The sequence below is a fragment of the Juglans regia genome, chromosome 1 (assembly GCF_001411555.2).
Source record: "Juglans regia cultivar Chandler chromosome 1, Walnut 2.0, whole genome shotgun sequence".
NCBI classification, from domain to species: domain Eukaryota; kingdom Viridiplantae; phylum Streptophyta; class Magnoliopsida; order Fagales; family Juglandaceae; genus Juglans; species Juglans regia.
The window spans coordinates 6,880,130-6,892,580 of record NC_049901.1 but is presented as its reverse complement, the minus strand read 5'-3'; positions in this window follow the sequence as shown (position 1 = coordinate 6,892,580).

Here is a 12,451-nt window from a genome sequence, read left to right as displayed (position 1 = left end):
GTCCTCCCAACTGATCTGCATCTTCATTTTCAACCCATATTGCTGCAACTTGTGAAGATGTCGGGGCATTGAACACACGCTGATCTAGGCCAGCATCTGATCTTATATAGATTACTTGATTTTCCAAATTTGGCAAATCACCAAGAGATCGGAAAAACACAGAATATGGATTTATGCGAAGAATATCGATGAGTTGAGCTATAATTGATGGGTTCATTCTGTCTGAATCAGAAATACGATTTTCTAATTCGTGCTCAGTATCATAGAAATACAATTGGAGAGAAGAAGGACGACCATTTAAAGGGACTAAATCATCGATATAGTGATAGATCTGTCCCTGAGTTCGGAAGGTATAAATCCCTTTATTTCGTCTGCAAAGATCTCTATTGAATTTAACTCCAAAAGATGTAAACGCGAACTTGTTATTATAAGTCCGAACATAGGTCTTAAAATGCGCCGCTTCATTTGCATCGGAGGTAAAAAGATCATAAAGCTGATCAGGGACATCATTTGTGGCCAAAGAAATTGTCCCATCTGCACAGCAAAATCCATTTGTTTCATGATAGAATCGTTTTGCTTTACAATGTCTGCAACAAGGCACATACGGCAAGGAATATGCTTCAGATGGCACAACTTGCAATAGTTGTCTACGTCCAACAAAGCGACGATGTCCCCTACCTATTGAGTTTAAAAATGAACAGAAGACAATAGTCGTAAACCCATCGAATTGTTTGAATGATCTGGCTAAGGACACTGCTGGAAGAGTGTCAAGAGTTGACAATGGAATAAGAACGAATAATATAATTATACTTGTTTCTTACCCCTACGAGATGATGGTATACTTGTTTCAAAACTTGACTCTTCCCGAACAACACATGGAGCCTATTTGAATAGGATGTTCTCAAATTTCAATAAAAAAGAATATAAGACTGATTGAATAAGAAATATGAAAAAATAATTTCAAGAAAACCTGTTGAATCAAAAACTGATTAGAGACGGTCGTTTCATCTATGTTTGTGTTTCCTGATTTACGTGTCAGGAAATCCATAGAATCACTCGGACAATCAGAACGATTCGCCACATTGTTTAATGATGAAGTTGCCTCTGAATCAACTATACAGACATTAACACCAGGAGGAACACATACTTCATGAGACGAAACCAATTCATCGATATCAACACCAGCGCGGAAAATTCGTTGTCTCTTTGACACTTTTTGTAGAACAGTGAAATCCTGAATGATGTTTATATGTTGGACATCATTATTTGAAGGTTCATCAATTGACATAGTCATTTGATCACCCCCAAATGAAGCTGAATCTTTTAATTGGATGGAATTGCTTCTAGATGCTTTTTTTTAGCATATCTTTCTCTCTGTTTTGTACGGAGTTCTTCTTTCAAAGCTTAACTTTTATAAAACTAATATTACTATTTGAAAACAAATGCTACATAACTCATTAACACAATCTTACCGCTTCTCATTATGTTAACGAAGCAAACAATTCTTCTAAACGTTGGATAATACTGTTCCACACAACCCAAACTAAATGAATAATCAATAACTACTTAATGCGAAATAAACGTCTCCACATTAGTGACATATAATAATATATATATATATATAAAGGGACTTACAGGTCTTGAAATGAACAGTGGAGAGTCTTTTATATATTTAGATCTCTTGATAAGGAGGATAATTCCTGTTTAGACACAAAAGACATTGTAAGTTTTGATTGCATTGTATACACACAAACACACACACACACACACACACACACACACACACACACAACATCGTTGGTCTTTGAAGGTTTTTTCCCACCTTGTTGTATTTTTCATGTCCATTTTTGCATTTCTGGATTTGAAGGTTTTTTGGTATCTTTATTTGTATTTCCATTTGGATTTGGGATATATTTTCATTTTGTTGTATTTTCATTGTTCATTTTTGCATATGAATTAGGATTTAGATGCGATATATTTTTTCATTGGTCTTCGAAGTGCTGTTTGTGTATTTTTATTATTCATTTTTTGATCTGTATTTGGATCTAAAGGTTTTACTCGCATTTTTTCATTTTCTTGCAATTTTTTTCATCTAATTTTTGGATGTGTAAAACCTATTATTAGAAAGAAAATTATAATATTAGCAAAAATGTTATGATTTTTTTTGTTGTATTATTGTATTTTTTTATTTTCATATTTTCACTAAGTTGTGTTCGTTTCGTTAGTTGATTTTGAGATGACATATGTAGTAGGCCTGCAATCTGAGCTAAAAGTATCGGATATGCTTTCTAATTGAACAGTTAGTCATGTCATAAGAGTAATATTATTATGTTTACATTTTTAAAAGACGGATGTTAGATGAGTGATGCATGTAGAAATAGTCTTAAGACGTGTAAATTTCGCATAATATTTCATTTAAAAAAATTGGATAAATTTGAGACTCACATAAAAAATTATTTTTATAATAATGAACTCTAACTTTTTTTCCAAAAATGCATGGAACTTGCACATTCTGTAACTCATAAGTTTAGGTTCAGTAGTTTGACTAATCTAATGTAAAATATTTTACTCATATCTAACCAAAATATGAATATGCATTTAAGCTATATGAAAACCTTTAAATATAATTATTATTTTCATAAATTTCCGTTTTAACACCGGTAAATAAATATCGAATTGCCTCTATCTCTAAAAGATGATCAAGAGAGTAATTGAAAAGATGGTCACCTTGACCGAGCTGACGCGTCGATTTTGTGGTGGTTCAACAGATTTTTTTTATTTTTTATTTTTTTTTTACTTTTAAACTTATTCAAACAATAATAATATTTTAAAAAAAAATAGAGGTGAAGAAAAAGGTCCAAAAAGTTAAGAGAAACGTGATATGTCAGTTGCAGCTGTCACTTCACGATTTCCCATATATCTTCTCTCTCTCCTACATAATAATATATATATATATATGAATAATTTTAGAATTTTAAATCTTCACCGTTGAACTTGGCTTTATGTGTCAATCTGATATTTATTTCTTAACCATTCTCTCGAAGCTTCTTCCCGACCCACTCTCTCTGGCTCTTTCTCAATCCAACCTACTCTCTCTCACTCTCGGTAGCCGCTAGCGACGCTGTGCGTCTCCTCCAGCCACCAACGTAGCCACCCACAACAGCAGCGCCGCCAGACGCAACCCTCAAACCATCGTAAACTACTGTGATGCCCTACCGCACCCCCTTCCCCCTGCGAATCACACCCTAACTCTCATCTGCTCTCTCTCTCTCTCCCTCTCTCTCTCTCCTCTGCGAAGTGCGATGTCCTGCGCCTCCCTCCCCCCGATTCATTTCTCTCATCTGCTCTCTTTCGCTCTGCTCTACGCCTGCACCTGCATCTGCGATGCCCTAGCCCCAGTTTTTACTCACTCTCTCATCTGCTCTATCTCTCTCTTTGCTATCTGCGATGCCGAACGATGGAACTACTCGACCTTGGGATCCAAGAGATTAGAACGGATTTCCGTTTGGGTATGTTTTTTTTCCTTCCCTCTGTTTTGTTCTCTGTTTCTTGATTTTGGGTTTTTTATTTTTTTTGAGTATGTTTGAATGTTTGAGGAGTATCTTTTTAGATCTATTTAGCTGCAAAATGCTAGAGTCGTGGGTTATTATTATTTGGAAGATTTGTTTAGATCTCTTTAGATTTGTTTAGATCTATTATAGATAACATATATATATAATGAAGATTTGTTATTATTTGGAAGAAATGGTTTTTGGGATGATGTATCTTTGATTTTTCTAGATTTTTTTTTTAAATTAGTTGTGTTTCCGGGTGGAGTTTGGAAAAAAAAATTGGGGCCTTTGGGTTCCAAAATATTTTTAGGAAAAGCAAAGACTTTAGAGAGTTAAGCAACAATTTCATGTTTGGCTCCATATTAACGATTGGTGCAATGCTTGGTGCTGTCACAAGTGGTAGGATTGCAGACTTCATTGGTCGAAAAGGGGTATGTTGAATTTAAAACTGTGATTTGGTAGTGCTCAACGTTGGTCATCTCTATTCTTACTAAACCATGTATTTTAACCTTTTGGAGTTTTAATGGAAGCAGGCAATGAGGATGTCAGCTGGTTTCTGCATTGCAGGATGGCTTGTTGTATATTTCTCTTGCATTGTTTGCACATTTCAATTCTTGGTGTAAGAGATTAAATCTTCTCATATTGCTTAAACTTCTTGCTATTATGGTTTTTTTGGTATGACTTTAATGTAGGGTGCTTTTCCCCTTGACATGGGAAGGTTATTCACAGGATATGGAGTTGGAGTTTTCTCCTATGTTCTTGTTTATTAATTTTGCTAAGAGAAGTGGCTGTCTAGGGATATCTGGATCTCCTACCACTTCATGTGCTTCCCCTCAACTTTGATTGTCTACATATTTCTTTGACTTTTGGTTTTAATATATAAAGTTTATTAACAATTTCTTAAGCATGGAGTAATATATATATATATATATCTTTGTATAGAAGCATCGAGCAAAGCTGATTTTGTTCTCATCATAATCTTTAATTTAGTAAGTGGAATTTGTCTGAATCCTTGTATATATAATCCTTGTTTACTTATAAAATATATATATATAATCCTTGTTCAAAACTTTTTATTTTTTTCAGGATCTCTTTCAGTCCAATTACTTGAAGTTTGCTATTTGGTGTGGAGATTAAATCATTGATGGACATGCCATTGATTTTGTAATTCATATATTGTAATTTTGTTTTTGTAATGTAATGTATAAATAATGAATAATGTAATATGTAGTCATTGTAGTGGATTGCATTGTGATGCATATGAATTTATGCATTTAGTATTTAGAACACAAATATTATGCTTTCCAATTTGACTTCTTAGAATTGTTTTTAATAAAATAAAGGCTTTTATATAAAAAAATAATGATGGTCTGAAATTTAAATAAATATAGGCTTTTAGTGTTAAAAAAAAAAAAACCCGGGTATAACCCGGAACCCGGGTTATACCCGGGTTTTTTGGTGAAAGTTGTTTTTTTTATTGTTGTGTTATCGATATGTGGGTCTCTTATTCTTTCTCTGCTTAGTTTTGGTTTAATATATTTTGTTTGGTCTGGATTAGGTATTGTTTGAGGAAGTTGAAGAAGGTGAAGAAGAGCAATGGGCAAATGCTTGCTATCAATGAGGTATATTCTTGAATCTCACCTATGAGTTGATTGTCTATGAAATGATTTATTGGATAATGATCTAGGTAATTGTGGTTTTAGAACTCTATGTTGTGTTCTTCATTCCGAAGAACCTAGTATTCTTTTTGTGCTTATGATTTACGATGTTTGTTAAAACGTAGAGAAATGCTGAGCGTGGTTATCAAATTAGCTGTGATTTTTTAGTGTTGGTGTTGCTGCTTGTTTTGCTTTCCATATTAATTTGAGGGTATGATGTTTGTTATTTGATCATTTAGTATTTCTTCCATGCAATGAAGCAACAAATTATGTTTGTGTGACACCCACCCGTGGGTAGCCCAAGTGGTATGGGTGAACTTGTGTCCATGAGCCCCACCCATGTCACAGGTTCCATTTTCCCAAGGATCAAACTGTGATTTAAGTGGGAGGTCAACATCGTTGGGTTGATGAACAAATACATTTTTTTCGGAAGTATTTTTTTCAGAGGGGGTTGATTTGTTTTCTTTTTTAAATCTGGGTGGAATGTTCTCTAATGAACAATTTTTGTAATTGTTCTTGTTTCTGTATTTACAGAAATTGCATTTTTCTAATTTCCTTTGTTCTCGGGCATTTCTATTTGTTGTTTCTATTATCTGTGTTCCCAATATTCTCTGCAGCCAATATTCTCTATTTGTTGTTTTTAATTTATTATTTTAATTATATTAAATTTTATTTTTAATTTTTTGAGCTAATTAGGATTTGCAAAATTAGAGATCAAAGCTAGACACTCAAGTTAAGGTCTATTCTGATGTAAGTGTTTGTTGGGTATCACAAAACGTGGTTGTATGTTTATTTTGTTTTGTTTTCTATATATGAAAACTCTGTGCATGACTTTGGATGTATTTTTATTTTTTGAATTTTTGATATATAGTCATTTGTACTTGAATAAAGTATCTCGTTTACATGGGTGCTTGTTCTGTTTTTTGAACTGTCAAGTATTGGAATTGATATTTGGATCTTATGCTGGGTTTGCCCACACTTCTGGTTGGGGATTGCCATTAGAAACATCCTATGTATTTTTTTCGGAGGGGTTGATTTGTTTTCTTTTTTAAATCTGGGTGGGATGTTCTCTAATGAACAATTTTTGTAATTGTTCTTGTTTTTGTATTTACAGAAATTGCATTTTTCTAATTTCCTTTGTTCTCGGGCATTTCTATTTGTTGTTTCTATTATCTGTGTTCCCAATATTCTCTGCAGCCAATATTCTCTATTTGTTGTTTTTAATTTATTATTTTAATTATATTAAATTTTATTTTTAATTTTTTGAGCTAATTAGGATTTGCAAAATTAGAGATCAAAGCTAGACACTCAAGTTAAGGTCTATTCTGATGTAAGTGTTTGTTGGGTATCACAAAACGTGGTTGTATGTTTATTTTGTTTTGTTTTCTATATATGAAAACTCTGTGCATGACTTTGGATGTATTTTTATTTTTTGAATTTTTGATATATAGTCATTTGTGCTTGAATAAAGTATCTCGTTTACATGGGTGCTTGTTCTGTTTTTTGAACTTTCAAGTATTGGAATTGATATTTGGATCTTATGCTGGGTTTGCCCACACTTCTGGTTGGGGATTGCCAATAGAAACATCATATGTATTTTTTTCGGAGGGGTTGATTTGTTTTCTTTTTTAAATCTAGGTGGAATGTTCTCTAATGAACAATTTTTGTAATTGTTCTTGTTTCTGTATTTACAGAAATTGCATTTTTCTAATTTCCTTTGTTCTCGGGCATTTCTATTTGTTGTTTCTATTATCTGTGTTCCCAATATTCTCTGCAGCCAATATTCTCTATTTGTTGTTTTTAATTTATTATTTTAATTATATTAAATTTTATTTTTAATTTTTTGAGCTAATTAGGATTTGCAAAATTAGAGATCAAAGCTAGACACTCAAGTTAAGGTCTATTCTGATGTAAGTGTTTGCTGGGTATCACAAAACGTGGTTGTATGTTTATTTTGTTTTGTTTTCTATATATGAAAACTCTGTGCATGACTTTGGATGTATTTTTATTTTTTGAATTTTTGATATATAGTCATTTGTGCTTGAATAAAGTATCTCGTTTACATAGGTGCTTGTTCTGTTTTTTGAACTTTCAAGTATTGGAATTGATATTTGGATCTTATGCTGGGTTTGCCCACACTTCTGGTTGGGGATTGCCATTAGAAACATCATATGTTTGATAAAATGGTGGTCTTTATGTAAACAAAACAAATAATTTGAGATTAGGTTGACACAAGACTAACGAAGCTAGAAACACAGTATCAAACATGAAAGTAAAAAAATATTTACTCTAAATAACTAACAGAAAATATTACACTAAACAATCATGCACTTACAATGATCAAACACCAGAAAATTTTAGTTTTTGAAATCTGCTGGTAAGAACACCTTAGAAGAGCTGGGAAAGAAGCTGAAAAGAACTCATCAGTAGAAGAAATCATCAGTAAAAATCAGCAGTAAATATTAAAAATCAGTAAAAGGAAAAAAATAGAGGATAAGAGAAGAGAGGGTAAAGAAGCTGAAAAGATGATCAGTACGTAAAAGAAAAAATGGAGTATTAGAGAAGAAGTAAAAAATACAGGATTTTTCAGAAAATTACCTGTAATGAGGAACAATATCTGAAACCAAACAAAGAACACTATGAAAATAAGAACTCTCCTAAAGATGAACACAACATCATCTTTTAAAGTATGTTCCTTCTCTTTCTAGGCGTCCTCTGACCTCTTATCTATCACCCATATCACCCATCATATCACCCATCAGACTGCTGTAAAGTAAGTAAAAGTTGTAAAACCAATCAAATCAGACATCAAATCAGAGATAAAAAGAAAATCTTCCAACAAAATCAGACATAAAATCACACGGAAAAACAAGAAAAATACTGTTGATTTCTGTACATTTGAGATAGGCTCTGATAAATAGAATTTTTCATTTATATATATATTATCTTCCATCTTTTTTGTCATGAATATGATCAGCTGGGGATTTGGTCGAGGGCTTTAATATAAACCCTAGCTAGCTTGAGATAAAGAAAATGTATATATATGGCAGAAAACCTTATATATAGAGAAAAAAGGTTTATTAGAAACCTTTTGTGGAAACTTAGCTGCTATGATTTTCTAATAAAGCCGTGTGTGTGGCTTTATATAGAGAAAAAAGGTTTATTAGAAACCTTTTGTGGAAACTTAGCTGCTATGATTTTCTAATAAAGCCGTGTGTGTGGCTTTATTAGAACTCTAGGTTAAAAAGGTTTAATATAAACCCTAGCTAGCTTGAGATAAAGAAAATGTATATATATGGCAGAAAACCTTATGATCAGCTAGCTCAAGATCAATGTTGTGAGACACATGATATATAAATGTGTGTGTGTGTTACATACTCTATATAGAATTCTTTACAAGTTATTAATTAAACACATTAATTCATTACAGATTCTCTCTCTTGTACAATATTTAATAAGGAAACTTCTGTGAAAGATTGCTGAAATTATTTCCTGTCATTATATATATATATATCGATATATAATAGGAGCCATAAGTCTGCAACAGGCCGGAGTAGTCTTTGTTGGATATTGGTGGATGAGAACGTACAAGTTTTATTATTTTTAATCATTTAAATATGTAAATCGTTATATTATTTATATTCATGTGTTGAATCAACCTACTGACACAAGCAATTTCTTTCTCCTGCTGACACAAGCAATTTCTTTCTGCTGACACAAGCAAAAAGACTGCTTTTTAAAAAAATACAACTGAGTGAATAAATGTCAGTAAATGCAGAATATCTGAATAATTATCTATATTCATGTGTCAGGAAATGCTTGTATCAGTATAAAATGTCAGTAAATGCAGAAGCTGCTGTATTATCATGTGAGAGAGAGATCAGAACAAATTAGGGCAAAATAGACTCTACTTTTCGAGACACAGTCTATTTCATGCATGTATGCTTTTTATTTTTGAACCTTTTGGTTTTGGCACATATATAGATCGCTTTGATCTCCCTTTTTTGGTGAATAACATGCTCTGACTTTTTAATTCATTTGAAAGATTCAACAGTATGAGTAAAAGGGTACATAATTCCTACATTTTCATGCATTTAATTATGAATGCAATTGGAGAATCGAATCAAAGGTCGATATTCTGGAAATTCAAAGGCAAAGTATAGAATTCTTTACAAGTTATTAATTAAACACATTAATTCATTACAGATTCTCTCTCTTGTACAATATTTAATAAGGAAACTTCTGTGAAAGATTGTTGAAATTATTTCCTGTCATTATATATATATATCGATATATAATAGGAGCCATATGTCTGCAACAGGCCGGAGTAGTCTTTGTTGGGAGTAGTCTTTGTTGGATATTGGTGGATCAGAACGTACAAGTTTTATCATTTTTAATTATTTAATAATTATCTATATTGAATCACCTACTGACACAAGTAATTTCTTTCTCCCGCTGACACAAGCAAAAAGACTGCTTTTTAAAAAAGTACAACTAAGTGAATAAATGTCAGTTAATGCAGAACATCTGAATAATTATTTATATTCATGTGTCAGTAAATGCTTGTATCAGTATAAAATGTCAGTAAATGCAGAACATCACCATTCTCAAAGCTATTCACTGATCCCACGAAAGAAAAAGTTTTTTAAAGGTCTTTTCCTCTGCAAAAAGATATTAAAGTAATAAAAAGACATTTACGGACACAAAATATAAAAAGCAGTATGTGCTACACGGATGTCACACGGAAAAACAAGAAAACCACTGTTCATTCCTGTTCATTTGAGATAGGCTCTTATATAATAGAGATAGATATATAGGATCCACACCATCTTAATTTCACTATTTACTGTTTTGTGTGTCAACTACACGTAAAAGTGTTATTAAAATTCAATGTCTCATACGCGCATGTGTTTATGGGTTTATACTAGTTCAAATTATATCACTTAATTAATGTGTTATACAAGGGCATAAATACCTATACATTTCATGATAATCATAAATCTATTTAACTACTGAGAGAGTTAAAGGTTTTCACCTATAATATTAATTGTGTCTCTAGAAATGGATAGATATTCAAATGCAAAGTTATTGGGGTGATTATTCTCTCATGATTAAATGATCTTCATCAAAATACCAGAAGAAATATACGTCTTAAATTTCATGTTATTTTAGTATATTCAATATTGTGGAGCATAGATTGTCGAACATTATTTTAAAAATTGAAGTTTCATGCTAAAATATTTAACACTACCATGTTTTTGCAAAGCGAGATTGCTGGATAGCAATGATCTTCACAAAATTGATACCCAAGCTCATAAATTAAATAAGTAAAATTAAATATGAGTTGAGATGGTTTATAAATAGTAGAATAAAAATTGAATTATCTATTATATTTTGTGTAGAAATTTAGAAAAGTTATTTTAGAATTTGAAAAAGTTAAATTATTTATTATATTTTGTGTGAAATTTTGATAAATTTGTAATAATGAAATGAGATTAGTTGAAGTGGATTTTGAATGCAAACGAAATACTCATGCTATCACAACTTCATCTTCATCTAATCAAAATGATTTTTTTTTTTGGGCCTAGAACTTAACTGATATCAGGACGAAAACAACTTTCTATTTTATATTTTGGGAGAAAAAAATATTCTCTAGACAGTGGGGACTGAGAGAGAGAAGTGGTTGGTGCCCACTTTAAAAGAATATGGAGTAAGGTTGGATTAGGTCTGAAGGATGGCCCATGATTCATGAAGTTAAGGCAAGGCGATAGCTGATGAAGAGAAAGATATAAAACTTCAACCATCATTGTCCTGTTCGCACAATGACAAATAGAATGGAAGCCCTTCTTCTTTTGACCATAACTTCTTAAAACCTTCATTAATTGTCGGAGACATTCAGATGCAATCAAAGGAGAGTGTTTCCATTTTTCTCCTAACACCTGACCCTACCCCATCTGGCCCTGTTCCTTAATTTTCTACATTTTCAAAACCCCACTTGTGACTTTGAGTGTTTTGCAAGTTTCAAAGATACTTATCCACTCATACTTGACTGATTTTTAAAAAATTTACAATCATAAATAATTAAAATATGGAAAAACCTTTTAAGCCAGTTGGGTGTAAATTTCTTTTCTGCACCCACCAATGAAAAATAAACACGTCAGGAATTTATAGAAATTACAATAAGATTGAATTTAGGTAAATCCCTCGCTATTTTTCCTCTTTCCTCTTCCTCCCCATAGCCCTTCTCTTATGCGATGCGTTTCTTCAAATGGAACCCGTAGCCCATCCTTTTGTATTCTCTGTGTATGCTCGAGATATTTCTCTCTCATGAAAAAATAGTCCCTTCATATGTAGATTTAGAGCACTCGCATCTCCATCTAGAGATCTTTGTTTTTTCCATCCAAGCCCAAGGTACAGCCGTCGCACCTGCTGTAATTGCAACGTCCACATTCCGTATGCAACTTGTTTCCTCCCTTGCAACATCCACATCCAACTCCATTTCTTCTCTTGCTGTGTAATAATTTTTTTTTTGTGTTTATTTAAGGAAAAATCTAATTGTAAGCGATTTTACATACTAATACGCGCACACATTCAATATGATTGGTCAGAAAATATATTTTATTGAAAACAGTACTAATTTGAATTTAGAATATGAATGTAATAATATTAGTACGCAGATTGATACGCAAACTTGCTTGTACGTAGCAAAACTCTTATTTTAAATAATATAGTTGAGTATCCTTAATCTCTTCGACATACATGATACATGCACTGCATGCTATATTTTGTATTTTGGTGGTTTTGGAGAAGAACAATTATGCATTTTGTTGTGTAGAGTTTTATTCTAAGGTTTAGATTTTTCTCAAAAACCTATTGTGTGGATGTGAGGTTTTAATTCTTTGTGGAGTGCGATTTTGATTCTTTATTGGGATAAAATTTTACCGAGTAGCAGGAAGGGGTTGGATATGTTTTCATTTTTCTGTTTGGGGGCGTTCGTTAGTCGATTCACCTATATCACGTTTGGGATCGGATCTCTTTTTGGAGCGTTCGTTCATCCATTCAGAGAGAGAGGGAGAGAAATGTTTAGAGCCAACGTTCGTCGATTCAAAGGGAGAGGAAGAGAGAATGAGAGTCAGAAAAAGATTGAGAGGAGGCTCACTTGTATGCGAGTCCAACTCTAAATTTGGTGAGGAAATTACGTGGCTATTTTTGATTGGTTGGTGTGAAAACAAAAATAGCCCC